At 35.5% G+C, this 19,299-nt stretch overlaps 1 long non-coding RNA gene across 1 annotated transcript; it reads right to left on the bottom strand.

The window, feature by feature from the left end:
• Positions 1-13,193: 13,193 nt before the first annotated feature.
• Positions 13,194-16,391, bottom strand: LOC122312945. The gene is made up of 3 exons (XR_006243243.1): positions 16,149-16,391; positions 13,758-13,794; positions 13,194-13,487 (listed from the first exon to the last, which is right to left on the bottom strand). It is a non-coding gene; the product is annotated as an uncharacterized LOC122312945 (long non-coding RNA).
• Between the last annotated feature and the right edge of the window lie 2,908 nt (positions 16,392-19,299).

Below are 19,299 nucleotides of genomic sequence, written 5' to 3'. Positions count from 1 at the left end.
AGTGATGTCGAGCTGCCCAAGGAATCTGAGGTGACAAAGAGTCCTGTTAAGGTACCATTCCCTCAAACCTTAAAATCAAGCAAGTGAACTCTAGATCCTAACAATGAAATCCTAGAGAATCTAAGCCAGGGCAAAATCAATCTTCCTCTTTTGCATGTAATTAAACAAGTTCCTACTTATACAAAAGTTCTTAAGGATTTGTGTATAATTAAGAGGAAGCACCATGTGAAGAAGACAGCGCTCCTAACAGAGCAAGTTAGTGCTCTAATTGAGCAGTAGATTCCTCCCAAGTACAAGGATCCGGGTTATCCAACCATTGCATGCAGCATTGGAAATCATGAGTTTGGGCAACATTTGCCAGATTTAAGAGCTAGTGTGAATCTAATGTCATATTCTATTTATTTGCAGTTGGGGTTGGAAAAAATCAAACCAACTACTGTGGTATTGCAATTGGCTGACCGTTCAGTCAAAGTACTCTGGGGTGTGGTAGAGGGTGTTCTAATTCAAATTGACAAATTTTATTATCCTGTTGATTTCCTAATCCTTGACATTAGCTCTGTTGTTGATACTAATTCTAAAATTCCTTTGATTTTAGGTAGGCTTTTCCTTGCCACTACTAATGCTCTTATTAATTGCAAGAATAGACTCATGAAGCTGTCTTTTAGAAACATCACTCTCAAGGTGAATATCTTCCATATTGCAAAATAGGCAAAAGATGATGATGAGAGCCACTAGACAGACATGATTGACTCACTCATGGATAAGGGAGTTTCTACAGCTCATGATTTTGATCTCCTTGAGTATTTTCTTGTTAATTCTGAATTTGATTCTATTAGTGATCCATCTAATGTAATTGATATTTGTGCTATTTTTTATAGAACTCAGGATTACGGCACTCGAGCATGATAACCGAAATTTGAGCAGTTTCCTAAGAAAGGTGAAAAACAAATTTCTTCAAGTGTAAAAGCACCCAAGGTTGAATTGAAGCCTCTGCCATAGGGTTCAAAGCGTGCTTTCCTTAGGCCAAGTGATACTTTTCCTGTTATTATCTCATCTAAATTGTCTTAGTCTCAAGGTGAGAAATTAATTCAGACCCTAACTGAGCATAAGTCAGCCTTAGGTTGGAGCATTGCTGATATAAAAGGTGTTAGTCCCCTGGTCTGTTATCATAAAATTAACTTAGAGGAAGGAACTAGCCCTCGTAGAGACCCATAGCGTAGGCTTAATCCTATTATGAAAAAAGTGGTGAAGAATGAAGTGTTGAAACTATTAGATGCAGGAATCATATATCCTATTGCTTATAGTAAATGGGTAAGTCCTACATAAGTTGTTCCTAAAATCAGGTGTTACTGTGGTGAAGAATGACCTGGGAGAGTTAGTCCCTACAAAACTTGTGATAAGTGGTGAATCTGCATTGATTACAAAAAATTAAATGCTGTCATCCGAAAAAACCATTTTCCTCTCCTTTTTATTGATCAAATTCTTGAGTGTGTGGCTAGTCATCATTTCTATCGTTTCTTGGATGGTTATTCTGGTTATTATCAAATTGAAATCACATTAGAAGACCAGGATAAAACCACTTTCACTTGTCCTTTTGGCACTTATACTTTTCGTAGAATGCCATTTGGATTGTGTAATGCACCTGCTACTTTTTAACGTTGCATGATTAGCATTTTTAGTGACATGGCTGAAAATTACAGAGAGGTTTTATGGATGACTTGATTGTTTTTTGATCTTCTTTTGATGCATGCTTATTGAATTTAGAGAGAGTGTTGACTCGTTGTGAGGAGAATGAATTGGTTTTGAATTGGAAAAAATGCCACTTTATGGTATCTTCAGGTATTGTCTTAGAGCATATTATTTCTTCTAGAGGGATAGAGCTGATTAATCTAAGATTGAATTAATCTTTAAGTTGCCTACACCTAGGACAGTAAAGGATATGAGATCCTTTCTTGGTCATGCGGACTTTTATAAAGATTCATACAGAATTTTTCTACCATATGTAGACCACTATGTGACCTTTTAGCTAAAAATGCCCAATTTGAGTGGACACAAGCTTGTTAAGAGGCCTTTAAAATGCTAATTGGCAAGCTTACCTTATCACCCATAATGCATTCACCAAATTGGACTTTACCTTTTGAGATCATGTGTGATGCTAGTAATTTACTGTAGGTGCTGTTCTTGGACAGCGAAGGAAGGGGAAGCCTTTTGTTATTTACTATGTTAGTAGAACTCTAAATAGTACTGAGATGAATTATTCCACCACTGAAAAAGAGTTGTTGGCTATAGTATTTGCTATGGATAAGTTTCGTGCTTACTTGATTAGTTCTCCTATTATTATTTTCATAGATCATGCAACCCTTAAGTACCTTCTTACAAAGAATGATGCTAAGGCGCGACTAATATGGTGAATTTTACTTTTACAAAAATTTGACATCACCATCAAAGATAAGAAAGGAGTGGAGAACGTAGTGGTTGACCATCTCTCGAGGCTCACATTTGAGGACACCTCTAACCACCTGCCAATCAAGGATGATTTTCCTAATGACCATTTACTTTTTATTACTTTTCCACCATGGTTTGCTCATATTGTGAAATATTTGGCTGCAGGTGAGATACCGGTAGATTGGATCGCTTAGGACAAGAGGAAATTCATGATTGATGTACGTAATTTCTATTGGGATGACCATTTTCTTTTCAAATACTATACTAACCAAATTGTAAGGCCTTACATGCCTGATGAAGAGATTGCCAGCAACCTGGAATTTTGTCACTCCCAAGCTTGTAGGGGCCACTTTTTAATGAAGAAAACCATTGCAAAAATTTTGTAGTGTGGATTTTATTGGCCCACCTTGTTTAAGGATGCAAATATCTATTGTCACTCATGTGAAAAGTTTCACAAGTTAGGAGTTATGTCCCATCATAATATAATGACCTTAAACCCAATTTTAATGATTGAAATTTTTGAATTTTGGAGCATTGATTTTATGGAACCATTTCCTTCTTCTTTTGGATATCAATATATTATTGTGGCAGTAGATTATGTATCGAAATGGGTAGAGGCAGTAGCTTGCAAGATCAACGATAATAGGATAGTAATTAAATTTCTCAGAGAGAATGTGTTATCTCGATTTGGTACACCACGTGCTATTATTAGTGATCGGGGTACACATTTTTGCAATGGTTCTCTTGAGGCTATGATGAAAAAATATGGGGTAGTACATAAGATCTCTACTGCTTGCCACCCCCAAACAAGTGGACAGGTAGAACTAGCAAATAGGAAAACTAATCAAATATTAGAAAAAATGGTCAACCCGGATAGCAAAGATTGGTCTTTGCGACTAATTGATGCGCTTTGGGCCTACTGTACAACTTTCAAAACTCCCTTAGGAATGTCACCTTATAGGCTTGTTTCTGGAAAGTCTTGCCACTTACCTGTGGAGCTCGAGCATCGAGCTTATTGGACCATCAAGCATTTCAATTTTGACATGGGAGAAGCAGGTAAGTTTAGAAAATTTTAGTTGACCGAGTTAAAGTCATTGACAAATGATGCTTATGAGAACTCTAGAATCTATAAGGCTAAAATGAAAGTGTTTCATAATAAAAATATTTTGAGAAAAACATTTAAGCCTAATGATCGAGTGTTCTTATATGATTCTAGACTCAATAAGCATATAGGAAAAACTTTGGTCTTGGTGGACCAGCCTTTTTGTAGTGAAGAATATTTTTACAAATGGGGCGGTAGAAATAGAGGATCCTAAGGATGGTAGGATTTTTAAAAGTAAATAGTTAATGCCTTAAAGTATTAATTGATAGTCAAGTTCTGGAAGTGGAAGACATTTCACCTGTGGATACGGTCTATCAACCTTGACCACACCATGCAAGTATTTTTTCTTTATTTGTTTTGTTTGTTTTGTTTTATTTTTATCTTCTCTTATTTTCTTTCTTTTCCTTTTTGTTTGCTGTTGTTTTCTTTATTTTTGTATGCAAGTTAGTTTCATTTTGTCATTTTAGGTTACCATCTTTGGTGCTTAGCAAGCCACCCATGTCACTCGTTAATTCACCAAACCCATCATAATCATTTTTTGTTGAAACATTCACAGAACCTCTAATGCACTCATCCAAACTTTGTGGTAAGATGGTAGTTCAACACATGTAACTAGAGAACTCTTTTGCTTAAGTATTCATGTGAGTTTTGAAGAGGATTGAGAGCTTACAAATTCAGTAAATTGTGATAAGCGTTCATTGATCTATTGAATTTGGTACTTCTTTTAAGAATATCATTACATGGATTGTGGTAAGATGGTGGATATACTTGAGATATGACAAAGGTCAACTTAGGATCAACATTCAAGCCTTTCAAGCTAACCCTTTCCATCATAGACCCTTAGTAGCCAACTTTGAGCCAATAAACACATGTAGCTTTTTCTTTAATATGCCCACATCATCCATGCCTCTTTGCATTGGAGTAAGCCTATACACTGATTTGTCTACCCTTTTTACTTCCAAGTATATATTAGGTGTTGAATTTACATTTTTTTTCTTTTGTGTTGGGTTCTAGAAAAAAGTGGCGTGTGTATGTTCATCAAATTGCTGAAAAAAAAAAAAAGAGAAGAGGAAGAAGAAGGAAAAACATTATTATTCGATGATCTAAAAAGTTGGAGAGTACATCAAGTAAGAAGTGCAGTCTACTAAGATATTTAATAAGATTCCCTTTGTATGTACTTAGAAGTTTTTGAATCATTTTCATCCTTTTTTTTTTCATATAGCCCAGAACTCAAGCCACATTATAATATTTTGTGTTTACCGTTCTAATCCTAAGTAAGCTTTTGGAAAGAGTAGTGGAAGTCTCATTTGTTAGTGATCCTATCATAAGATTAATGTTTACTTGTTACTTGTACATAATTACCTAATTTCCAATCATAGTGTGTGTACACCCATTGTCAACTGCATAAAAAGAATCCTCACACGGAACGCTTTTATACCCATGAGTTATAGAGTTAAACCTTTCGCTTGAGATATTCTTGATGTTGCATGTGTCAAGGCTTCTGGCTAGATGAATATAGTTTAGAATACACACACACTCTGCGGATTGCTATAAGTGGATTGCTTGTGATAGGGTTATTGAATTCCTAAGATTGATTTGGTATGTTAATCTAGAAAGTGCGACTTAGTAGCCTTTGTGTGTGATTTTCTTTGATCTCTTTCGTTGTTTTGATATGAAAATTGTCAGGGACTAGCAATGAGTAAGTTGGGGGGTATGATGAGTGCACGAAAGTGTACTCTGAACATTGCTTTTACGAGTTTAATTGCTAGATGATATGTGTTATTTAGCCATTTTGATTATGTTTTTTCAATTTAAGCTTTAGGCCTTGTTTGTTTAGCCAAAACCAAAAATCTCATCTCATCTCATCTCAACTCATCATTACACCTTTTTCAAATCCCAATACAAAATATAATAAACAATCTAACTTTTTCAAATCCCAATACAAAATTAATATTCAAAAATTATATTATAACAATATTTTATTTATTACTATTTAAAACATCTCATCTCATCTCATCTCATCTGTGTAACCAAGCGGGGCCTTAATTTCATAATGCCCAAGTTTTGATTTAGTGTCTAACGAATTTATTGCAGGAATGAATTTCAAAATGATTAAGCTGAAGTCTGGCTAATAAGGAAGAAGAGAACAATCAAAATACATCCAAAGTCAAAGAAATTTGAGTCATAAACAAGAAATGAAAGAACAATTAATGAAAAAATTTGGAATCCGCAGCCTATTTGAGTATCTATTAGTATTATGGTCATATATTCCTCTGCTGATATCCAATTGAGGCGATTCAAGATGCTTTAGAAAGCTAACTCAATGGGCTACAGTTATTCCATCAATAACCATTTTCTCATTTGGCCATTTACTAAGCGAAAAAGGGCCTGCAATCTGCACATGGAAATCTGGAATATTAGCTACCCAAGTTTGCAAGCGATTTTCTTTCCATATTGGGAATAGCTCGTGAAAACAGAGGAAAATAGAGAACCAAGGGAAAAAAGAAAAAGAAAAGGTTTTTTCTAGTTTTTGGGAGAGAGGATGCTAAGGTTTGGAGAAACTCATCTTCCAAAAAAAGAATTCTTCTTCTTTAAAATGGGGAGCCAATTCCTTGGTAAGGCTAGGGATGAACTTGCTTGAATGATGATGATTTCAATTCTATTGATTTCATGTAATAACTTTCTTGTTGATAAAATTCTTGTTTATCATCTCTTATTAGTCTTCCTTGTATTTGGATAATTTTACAACCAATACTTTTCATAGATTCAGTCATGCTTTCTCTATGGGATTGTTGAGGTGTTTATAATCTGGTTGTTGATCTTATTTGTGTGATTCTTTGCTACAATATTGTTATTCGATATATTGTTGTCTTTAAATCTAAGTCTAATAGGATAGCAATCTGTGCTTTCAAAAGAAGAGTGGTTTTTAAGAATTACATTTAAATTAATTGGTTATAAAGATCCAAATCCACTCTGAGGTGGCCCAAAACTCCTTCGGGATCAAAAGCTTCCACCAAGGATCAGGCTGTGGATGATGGGGAAGGGGACATCTCTACATTTATCTCTGGAGGAGGTTCCACAACCCGAGTTGGCGAGGCACCCTGTCGAGAAGTGCACCCCAAAAGTGCATGTTGACCACGTTCACCCTTCGCAAGATGTCCATCTCCTCCACTAAGGTACATGGGCCCCTGCAGCTAGGATCCCTCATGGGGGCAGTTAAGGGGAAGGAATGTAGAGGTTGTGCTCGGGCTCGGTAGCTCCCCAGCCCCCTAGCGCCAGACCGGCATCATGAAGGAAGAAGAAGGGTCGATCATTTCCCTAGGGCCAGGATGAGCCACACTTGCAGTCCATGGAGCCAAGGCCTTCGGAAACGTCAAGACATCCCCCTTGGCTCCAAGAGGATCCTCTTCCCCTTATCTTCGGGAGAGGAATCTGTAGCCCGCTTCCTCAAAGAATGTGGCGACGAGTCGATGGCAACACCCAGGGCAGAGGGGGCGACATGACCCAACAGAAGAAGGAAAGTGACCAAACTGTCTTCCCCAAGGAAAACCTTCGAATGGACTAGGAGTGAGTGCCAGGCTACCCAATCCTGCACGATCGTGATGTGGCATATCTCAGTCTGTGTAGCAATGGGCCGCACTGTCTTGTCACTCAACACTACTCCCCAAGACGCTTTTATCAAGAATTCAACCCAGGAAATCTGTCCCACCAGGAATTCCCACCCTCGATCGGCTAAGAAAAAGAATTTGCCGATCCAGTATGAGACCTTGTTGTATCTTAGCTCTAACACAACTAGCACGGGTGCCATTCCCCTAAAACTACAGATTTCTCCCGTACCCATTTTCACGTGATGAGTCAGGAGGAACTCACGGTAAGTGAGGTCAGCACCCTCTGGGTCAAACTTCGACAAGGCCCGCCACCATAGTACACAGCACATCAAAATCCACCAAGAGTTTGGATGAAGTTGGGCGGGCGCTAGTCCCGGGCGGGCGAGGAAAAGGTAATCTTAGTCCATAGGAAAACATGCTGGGAAAAAGTTAATCCACGTCGCCAAGCCATCAGCATTCACAGCCCCTTCACGCGGTCCAAGAACCTCCAAGATCAATGAGTTCAGTATGTGGTAGGTCAAGGCCAGTGACTGAAGGATGGCCGAGCTATGCCAAAAGCGACTGGTGAACCTAGGCTCCAACGACCCTGCTTCATGGCAGCGCTTGAAGCTAGCCAGGTTGGTGGATTTCTAGGAAGCCATTGGGGCAACGAGGACTAAGGTAGGCTAGGAAGGCCCGAAGTTAGGAGGAGAGGAGATGATGGGAACCGCGAAGATACTAAGGCAGCAGGGGGTACTCACAAGCCACGGATGGTAAAGGGGATCGAATTTGAAGGCACAGTATGGCTGCACAATCACAAAAGGAAGGTAGCATCTAACAACCTACCTTGCAGGGTATGTGAAGCAACAAGCATCGTATTAACACCCCAGGAATAGTAATGGCAAAATCGGCATTGAACACGTGGAATGACCAACTTGCCCATGCCACCACTTAGTAGTGAGGAAGGTGACTAACAGCAGTGAACAAAAGATTATAGAAATTCCCATCAAGTTAGCTGGATGAGAATTGACGGGGTAACTGTTAGGTGGAATTTTCATCAGGGGCCTAAAGCCCATGCTGACAGCCCCAAGCCCATCACCTTCCCCTGGGCCCATGAGTCAAGATATCACCGGTCCAAGCCCGCGAGGCCCCCCTAGTAGCTTGGGGTGGGCACCTAACCCATACAAGTCGGACGCAACCATCCATGTTGAGATGGGACGTTGCTGGAATAGCGAGCGAAACCTTGGTCAAAGGAAATGGAGAGAAATATGCCAAGAAGAAGGGATGAAACTAAGCAGTAACGCCAGAGGACCACACTACATTAAATGAAGATACCAGACAATAAGGGTGGCAATATATTATACAACCCGTTAACCTAACACGAACATGACACAATAATAGTAGGTTAGGGTTTAGTCTTAACAGGTTGACCCTTTAAGACAAGATTGTTTAACGGGTTGATAACAGATCAACCCATTTTGACCCGCTATGACACGTTAAAAAATTTAAAATTATAATTATACCCTTATACCTAAAAGTAAAATTGTTAGAATTTCAATTTCGATATTTTTATTGTTTGAATTGTAATTTTGGACTTGTAGTTAGTTTTATAATTTTTATAAATATTGTAATTTAACATTTATATAAAATTATTCTAAATTTAATAAGGTCAAACGGGTTAATTTCAAGCTTATTCAACCCATTTACATAAACATTTTGAAACGGGTCATATTATGCCGTGTTAACTTATTTCGTAATATTCACTAATGGGTCAAAACGAGTTGACACGACACGACCCGTTATATTAATGAGTCGTGTTAGGGTTTGAGATTTTGACATGATAAGGTTAACGGGTCGGATTAGGGTTGACCTATATAGCATAATATATATGCTTTGACACGATACGAAAAAGACCTATTAACACGATTTGACAGCCTTACTAAACAACCACGCCGCATTAAATGACTGACACTAGGAGACCACGTGGCATTAAAGACAGCATGGCGGTAAAGGCTCTGAGAGAGGCCTCCCTCTTTGCCAAAATGCAAAGTATGGCCTTCTAACTTGAGGAGTCGAGTATAAAGGGACGCCCATAATTACTATGTAAGGGAGATCGATGCATGATAGAAAACTGTTATTAGACTTCTATATTTTCTTTGAAGCATTTTCCGAAGAAGAAGACTGACTTAGGCATTGGAGGCTTCCCAGGCCATCGAGGGCCACTCCTTTCCCCGTTGCAAGACACCAATTGATCGAAGGTTAGGACCGCTAAGCAGCCAGGCCTAAAGGCGTACGAAACACAATGTTAACACATGGATATCATGAATTGGGTGTTTAGGCCTTTCTTGGAAGTTTTTTTGGTGGTATTCATCGATGATATCTTGGTCTATTCATGAGATTTGGAAGACCACATGAACCACCTACAACTAATAATGGGGAAACTTAACCATGATTAGTGATCCTTAAACCATGTTTTAATCTTGATTTTTCTTCTTAATCTTTTTAGCCTTTTTGATCTGAAACTTATAATTTTTATTATTACTTTTCATCATTCTTAGACTAAATTAGAAGATAAGTCTTGATTCAACACATGTCATTAGAATCAAAGACACAACATTGCCCAAAATCCACCAAGTGGCTCCATGTGCATTGCACAAAAGAGCCTCATAGCCCACACCAATTTTGTCTTATTTTTAGTTTTAATCTCACTAATCACACTTCACTTCATCCCTTTAGAACTAGACCAAGATTTGGATGAATTGGTTCCAAGAACCCAACCAAAAACCCCAAACCGAATGTACCTAAACACTAGTTGGATGGAAACCGATTGGCTTGTGTTTTGATTTCACTTCTGCACATGACTGAGCCCACCACCACATGAAACCTATGTTTCCACCAATCCCTAGTGAACCTTCAAAGCACTCATGAGCTGGTTTGTCATTTTACACCCAAAAGAGGACCCAAACCAATTTGACAAAGGATGAAGATGGAGCATGTCATGGTTGAACCACCACCACCTTACTCCTCTTCTTTTTCCTGCACATGAATGATCACTTAGCAGCCAACCAAGCATCACTATTTCACCTCAAAATCCATCAAAATGAAGACTTTAGACCTACAAAACAAACCAAGAAGATGAGACAAAACAAGTGATGAAATCTACCCAGCCTTGAAGATCCCTCACCTGGCAGCATCATGGCATGGCATCATGCCTTGGTTTTTATTTTTTTTTCTGCACCACAGCAGCCCTACATCCTTTAGAGTCATTGTAGCACCTAACTTGATGAGATCATGGTAATTTTAAGGAACTATTCACGTCTACACAAGATGACACAAGGCTGGAACCAAGCACTCATCACCACCACTGCCCACTCCACTAATCACAAGGCTCTCTTCCAAGCCATGACCAGCGTCCCTCCACTCTCTCATTCCTCCAAACCTCATCTCCAAGCTTTCTCTTGTGAACTTGAGAGCTTCCCCTCCCTTAGTGAGTCATAAGGAGAAACCGAGTGCTCTTGAGTGTTCTTGGCAAGTTTTTGAGAAGTTATTGTGTTGGGAGCTTTAAGGGGCCACGTAAATTGTAAGTATTCTTGCCCTAGATCTTAGTTGGCATGTTTTGTGCTGCTTTTAAGTCTTGAAGTGATTTTTGGATGAGTTTAGAAAAGATTACCATGCTTAATTCAAAACCGAGTTCATGAAGGATGGATTAAGTGTTTAAATAGTTTTAAGTGGAAATTTTAGCCAGGATAAATCTTAGCATATTTTGATATGATTCATTAATGTCTTAGAATGATTTTTGACGGTTTAAATTTGAGTTTGAAAGCATGCCATGATAGTTTTTAATTCTATCTCATGTTGATCATCCAAGCATGCACAATTTTGATTAAATCATGCTTAACTTGTGAAGATTTGATTTATTCCACCTACACTTGATGAATGAGAATTTAGAAAACCTTGTGATTGGGATAAAAATGGAAATGTATGATCAAATCCAATTTTTGGAACTTTACTTGATGAAAAGGACTAAGAGACATCATGCATACTTAAGGGCTAGTTTAATAGATATTTAGGTTTTTAGCCATGATTAAGTATTGGGATAAATTTTTTTCACCTAAGATTTATCTTTTATCATGTCACTAAGGACTATAGTGATTATTTGTGATTAATGAAAATTGTATATGCATGCATTCATAGGGATCAAGAGTTGAAATTACACTTAGGCCTCAACTAGAGTGCATGCCACAGGTTGAGTGTGTTTGAGCTAGTTCCACATTTAATTTTACAATTCTAAGGGTATATATGGTTTTATAATATGAAAAATATGATATCCATGAACTTTTGTTAAATTTGAGTCTCGTTTGCAAATAGTAAAAAATGAAGGCCTTACTGGCAATTTCTAAGAGTTTAGGGGTATTTTTGTAAATATTAATTTTTGAAACCTTTGATTTATGAAGATCTTCCATAGCAGCGCAAATCCTAACTTAGTACAAATTTGATTTTAGCTACTACATTTTTTCAAACACAGGCAGTTTGTAAGTTAGCCTCTTACTTACTCCTAGATAATTTATTAATGATTCTTTAAGTTAGCCTCTTACTTACTCCTAGATAATTTATTAATGATTCTTGTATAAATGTCACATTCATATTATAAATATCATTTTAGCATGAAATTTTATATGCTACATTGAGTATTTGATTACTTTCTTAAATGACAATTTTCACAATTTTTAGCATATAGCATATAAATGTCATTTTCATTTGAAAGCTTGCTACATTCGCACATCTCATGAAATAGATTTTTCAAGCATAGCATAAAAATGAATTTTGTCATGAACCCAAAGGCTAGGATGGGTAATTATCCTAGTGGAACTTTTTTGTCTACTCTAGAGTAAATAAAAATAGAGTGGTAACCCGAGGGTTGATAAAGAACAATGAATGGGTTTCAAATGGATTTTTTTTAAAGAATACTAAGACGAAGTCATATATGGCACCTAATGCTGATGGGTGCATACATCATGATGAAATGTTATGATACCAATGCATTGAGAATTTCAACGTGAGTTGTACTAGAGTCACCAGCAGGTACTCACAGTACATATGGGGAACTGTGCAATACCATAAGTTATGTTGTTGATGTTATGATTAAATATGAATTGCTAATAATGATGGAATGTTATGAGGAAGCTATATTTTGACAATTGAAGTGAAAAATATTCTCTGTAAGAAAATATGCATCTCAATTTTCTAAAAATGTTGAGGAATCTGGATGAGAGACAAATATTGATTTTTTTGCAAAGCATGTATCTCATGTTTATCATTTATCTTGCATATATTATCAGTATGAAAGTTAGTTATTTAACTTACTGAGATTTTAAATAAATCTCACTCATTGTGGACCCAATATCATTCCACTCGGAATGATAAAAGTTGTGTCATGACTCATGAGGACGTACTAGATGGACCAATGGATCCAAGTGATTAAAGAGGAGTAGGATCTCGATAAAAGACTGGGCCTCATCTTGATATTTATAAACCTAACCCTTCGTGCATTAGAATGCATGAAGCAATTGATTTAGCTATAGAGACTTTTTACCATGAATAATTGTATTAAGATTATGCTACTGTATGGGTTGAACTTATGATGGTTATGAATGATATTGGGATGCGTTAATTTATTTTGTCGCTAATGACCTAATTTAACGGCGATTAGATAAACACCACCACTAGTACGATGCCGACTCATCATACAATTTGACGGCATTTATTTAAATGCCACTAACAGTATTTTGGCGAAGTTATTAACAGCATTTATTTAAACGGCGGTATTTTTTAAAATAGTGGCGTTAACATAAACACCGCCACATTATGTTGCCAGCACATCATACAAATTAGCGGCTTTTATTTAAATGTCACTAATAGTACATTAGCAACACCTTGAATTTATTAATGGCGTTTATCTAAACGTCACCATGAGTTTGTTTTTTTCTACATTGCGGCTAATTGTAAACGCTACTACTAATTTGTTGCTAACATATTTTTTTAAATTAACAACATTAATATAAACACCACAATAAATATATTACTTGCACATTGCATTAATTAACGGTATTTACTATAATATGATATCCCACAATAAAATGATATAATATATCAATTAATAATAAATATGATATAATGGGTCATTATTCATATATTAAAAAAAATTACAAATCAAAGTACATAAAAGTTCTTCATGAATATTTCTTCGTCTTCACATTGTGTTTGTCATTAGCTTTAAGACCATTTCTTTCATGGGTACTTCTTCTTCACATTTATCCAATAATTTTTTGGAAAATGTTATGCAATCGTTGAGCCTGGAAAAGATCGTAAAAATTATACTAAATTAATAGAGAGTAACCGTAAATCAATAGTTGAAACTTCTAATCAATAACCAAAAAAGTTATGAAATCGTTGAGCTTGCAAAATGTTTCTTTGGGTCATATTCAATATCATACAATCCTCAAGTTGGAGAGCTTCTAATCTAGTAGCTGAAAGCATATTAGTCCAGATTCAAACAATGGGTAAGATTAAAATGATTTGCTCGTTTATATATCCTACTCAAAATACCAAAAAGCAGAGTATACCTTGGACAGGACATCTGAAAAATGATCTACACGACATCTGAAAAATGTAAATCTTGTAAGTATATAAAATTAGATCAACTTTTCATATATTTCAGAAAACATAGAGATTAAAAATGTAAACTATTTTGGAGACGTTTAATGCAAATGCAAAAACATAGAGATTGAAAATCTAGTTAATTACAAGGGACCTCTAATGCAAATGCAAAAACATATATAATCAACGCAATTTAATAATAAATAAAATAATGATAGCCTTACCACTATTCTACCACCACTTTACCACTTTTTTTAATTTTTTTTTTTAATTTTCTTTTACTTTACCACTTTTTTCTTTTACTTAAGTAAAATTTTCTTTTACTTAATGATTAAGTATTTTAAAAAAAATACTTAGAATAAAATAAAGAAAAAATAAATATATTACAAGTGGTAAAGTGGTGGTAGAATGGTCGTAACTCTATCATTATCCTAATAAATATACATAGGATTTGTTTTATGAACTCAAGCTATTCTAGAAGGCTCTTCAACCCCCATCCCACCCCACCCTACCCCCTTCTTCTCCCCCACTTGCATTATTATCCCTCTCAATAAACATATTGTTGGGTTTGTGGCAAGCACGGCTTCTCTTTTTTTTTTTTTTGGATGATGTGAAGGCCTTTAATTTGAACTCACCCTTAGGGAGTGAAGCTTGAATACACGGCCCACAACCCCACCCCCCCCCCCCCCCCCCCCCCTCTCCAAACCAAAAAAAAAAATCATGTATCACATAATCTGTCTATAACTCATCCCAAACCCAACTTTTGACCATTAGACTACACCCTGACAGGTTCCACATAAACATTGAAAGAGTTCATTTATTTAAATCAATTAAAGGCACCTGCCAATTGATGACAGGATGTAGAAAGTCAAAAAAATGATTTGATCTTCTGTTACAAAGATCAACACTCTTGTTCAATTTGAAGTTGTTTTCAGCATTAAGAAGGCCAAAGGCATGGATTCAAATAATGAGGAACGATATAGTTGCTGACATATACCACACACACACACAAGACTAGATGAAAAATGAAAGTGAAATAGGATATGTATTGCCAACCCCTTGTAGTTTATATTTAAAACAATGAATTCAGTTAAATGGAAGTGCCTTAATTAAACTCTGTAAAAACAAGCAAACAATAATACACAAGGCAACAATTTTTCTAGAAAAATGGGGTGTACCTGTTGAAGCTATTGGAAATTTATTTCAGAATTTGAACTAAACCAAAAATAAAAAAATAAAAAAATAGAGGACAAAATGACTACAAAACCATCAAAATGATATTTGCCTAAAGTCTTTCCCACCACTTTTACAATCGATTGAGAGCCAGTTTTACAAACTTGAATGTTCACAAAAGAGGACAACTTTAACATAGGACAACTGTAAATATGACATTGTAATATTAAGGAAACCAGGAATTTTAGCATTAGATAGCAAGTTTCCACGTAGTCTAAACTTGACCAAGTAAATACAATAAGTTTCTCACTACCCTGATTTTAGTCGTTTAAAGGCTCAATATGCATTCACCAAAAGGAAATTCATCTTATCACTTGCCTTAGTTTACTTGAAAAGTAAACACAAAAACAAAAACAAAAAAAATCTCAAATTTCATCCAAACAACTTTCCAATTCTACCTACTAACTCTCACAAACCCAATACAAAAAAATCTTACAAAATTTTACAGGAATTCTCAAAAATTACAAACATTTTCACTTACCAAATGTGCCCTTTAAGTTTTTTCTCAACCACTCTCACAAAAAGTTCATACCAGGACAATAAACACTGAACTACAAGAATCCGTATCAAGAGAACCAGCAATGGAGAAAAAAATGGGACACCAAATGTGTCCTAAACCTAGAAGGTAAACATATCTCAAATGTGTCTTAAACCATCAAGGCGTCTCACAATTTTCTCTTTCCAACAGTGAAGAATCAGACACTAAATCCTGTTTGGGCGCTTAGAAAATGAAAAATACCGCCTAACCCAAGTCAGAAAATTGTAGGAAGGCCAACTAATTCGATAGGAATAATAATGTCTCACTATTTCCGACAACTTTTTGTCCTACAAGTGAAAAAGCGACATAAACAAGAGAAACCCAGGAATCCCAAAACCAGAATAATGGATTTGTTTTATTTTTATACGTAGAAAGAAAGAAACGTCAAGGCAAAGGGTGAGAGTAGAAAGATCGAGATGAGAGAGATAGAGATAAATAGAGTGAAACGTAGAAGTTAAAGAAGCAGAGATACAGAGACAGAGAAAGAGAGAGATCCAGACCTGAAGGCCAGCGCGAGACGAGCGAAAATGAGAAATAAGGAATGAAATTGCAAGAGAGAGAGAAAAAAATAGGGAAAACTGCTTACCAGCGTGTGAAGTGAAAGACCATACAGTAATCTGGAAGCTTTTCAAATTTGGAGCACCCATAGATCACAGGGGAAACAAAGGGGGTGAGAGAGGGAAAGAGTCAGCCGAGAACAAAAATGAGAGTTAGAAACAGTTTGGAGAAGAAAAAAGGAGAGAGAGAGAGAGAGAGAGAGAGAGAGAGAGAGAGAGAGAGAGAGAGAGAGAATGGAATAGGGGCAATAGCGTTAGATGTGATGATTTTAGTCTCTGTTCAAAGCGAAATGACTGCGTATAAGAGGTGCTAATTGCATAACAGAGGGAAATTTGAATTTTATGAAATTTTGAGGAAGCCAATGAGGCGCCAACTTAACTTTTCACTAGTTTTTGTTTTGATAACAATATTTTAAGGGAAATTACAGAATATTCGTGCATGTACCTTAATGTAAAATTACATTTTCTCCACCTTAATGTAAAATTACCTTTTCTCCACCTATATTTTCTAATTTCTTGATTAATATTAACTCTTTCAATATTCCAATCCTATCTATAATTGAAATGTTAATATAATATTTTTTCATATTATATATAATTATATTATATAATATATATAATAATATAATATTATATATTATATATAAGATAATGTTATTATAGTGTTATGTTAATATTAAAACTATATATAATAATGTTATTATAATCTTAAACATGAATATTTAATTGATCATATGCTTTAAATATATACATTAACTACATTTTGTCGCTTAATAAATTCTCAAAATATTCATTTTGATAATTATATTAGTAAATTAGTAATATTAATTTATATTAGTATATAATGTATATTAATTATAATTTATACTTTATGGTCTTATAATAACACTCTAATACTATTAGTAATATACTTTAAGTCTATATATAAATTATTATAGAAATCACTATAGTATTAGTTATACTACACTATATAGAGAAAAACTTCCCACATGTCTATCTATTTCTCTCCATATAACAGCCTCCCAACAAGAAAATGCCACATATACGTCTCATTTTATCTCCACTATAACCGCACCACAGACTATTATTGCACTACAAACATGCTTGACAAATATATATCCCCACGGGTCCATAGATCTTCCCCATTAACATAGCTAGGGCTGCCGAATGTTTTCACAACACATAGATCATGCATCATGTTCCCAAACAGCATTTCTCTCCACACATTGCATGATCATAACGCCGGCTAATCCCATCTCCTCTTCCACATAGCAATGTCACCACATTGCAGTTAAAAAACGCCAGCCTTCCTCCCTTAAACTCACTGCAATTTGCTTGAACACCGGCTGACCACATCGTGCTCTGTTTTTCACCCTCAAAACAAAGCACTTCAACTGCAGTTCAATCGTCATAGCCACGGCCCACCCCGCACGATACCGGGACCATCAGCAGAGGGCACTAGAGAACAGCTCTCCACCATCAAATACTATCGTACTTAAGATTCTCTAACTCATTATTCCCTTTAGTTTAACCATTATCGTACATGATGTCCTTGCAATTTAACCATTATTCTGAAAATCGTTATAATGCAAACCCATATTAACTCTTGTTCAATTAGTATTAGGTCATAAAATTTAAATTGTATTAATATAATAGACTATATATATAATAGATTAATAGACTACAGAGTTATACATAATAAATTAAAGAATATAATAGATTATTAGTATGAATACTATAAATCTATATTAGACTATTAGTATTAGTATATGTATATATATATATATATATATAATTAGTATTACTTATAGCAATATAATATATTAGACTAGTATTAATATTAGACTCTCAGTATAGCTATATATTAGTATAAATATAACTATAGTCTATATTAGAATATTAGTATTAGTATATATGTGATTATTTAATATAGTGATTTATATTCTAATTTATAAATAAATTCAAAGTATATTACCAATAGTAATATAGTATTACACAATTAGTATCATCATGAATATTAGTATTAATTATAGACTATAATGATTAGAATAACTATATATTAGTATTTGTTAATTGTTAAAATAAACTCGAATACGGTTTTGAGACCCAGTTATCCGTAATCGGATCCTCTTTTTCTTTTCTTTTTTCTTTTTTTTTTGAATCCAGATTATAATTTTAAAAAAAAGTTTTAATGTCTTTTTAAAAAAAAACCCGGATTAAATCTAGTTATAATTCGGATATCTGGGTTTTAAGTCAAAATTTGAAAAAAAAATCTGAATATCTAGATTGAATCTGGTTATCCGCCCAGATTGAAATCCTAATTAATTCAAAGCAGAGAATCGCGTAGTTTTAATAATCTGGATCCAGTTGCACACACCCCTATTGCAAACACTCTTTCTCTCTTTCCTCAGCTCTGGCTTCCCTCCAACCAATTGGATTTACATATATGCCAATCCAGACTTTCTTGTTGTTCTTAATTTTTAAAAAATAAAAAATAAAAAAGTATCTCTTCCAATTGGATTTACAACCTTAAAAGATCTTTTGAGACAAAATTTAAATTTCATCTAAAAAAATATTATGATTCAAAATTTAATACCAACAACTATTTTATTGTTCCAATAGTAATTTTTAAAGATGAAATTTCTATCTATAATAAAATTTGTTGTGAAAAAAATGCGAGAATCATTCCCTCTAACTATATTCTTTTTTATTATATTTCCCTCGTGGCTCTTCTCTTCCCTCTGTCTTTCCCGCATTCCGCTTCTCTTCCGCATGACTCCTTCCCTCTTCTCCTTCTCTCTCCTTCTCCCAGTTAAAAGCTTCTTCTCTCCAGTCCCAATTGATAAAAACCCACCAATCCATCACAACACCGTCGCAGTTTTCTCCTCAGCCAAGACAACAAGCCGCCCCCAGATGAGGCCTACATCGACCAACTCCTCTAGGTACAATCTTGCTTGCTTCTCAATACTCTCTGATATTTGTGGTTCCACTTACTAGGGTTGTTTACGTTTTTGATTTCCACACCAGGAGAGAAAGGCTTTGCTCAAACTTATCTCCGAGAGGAAGTATCCTTCAATTGTTCTATCTATCTATCTTTCCATATCCTACGAGTGAGTCTTCAAAACTTGCAACTTCAGAATTGGAACCTTGCTCAATCAAATAGCCAGATGTTAGTGGTGC

The sequence above is a fragment of the Carya illinoinensis genome, chromosome 1 (genome assembly GCF_018687715.1).
Source record: "Carya illinoinensis cultivar Pawnee chromosome 1, C.illinoinensisPawnee_v1, whole genome shotgun sequence".
Taxonomy (NCBI): Eukaryota; Viridiplantae; Streptophyta; class Magnoliopsida; order Fagales; family Juglandaceae; genus Carya; species Carya illinoinensis.
Note: the sequence above shows the minus strand (reverse complement) of the source record. Positions and strands in the feature narration are given on the sequence as shown.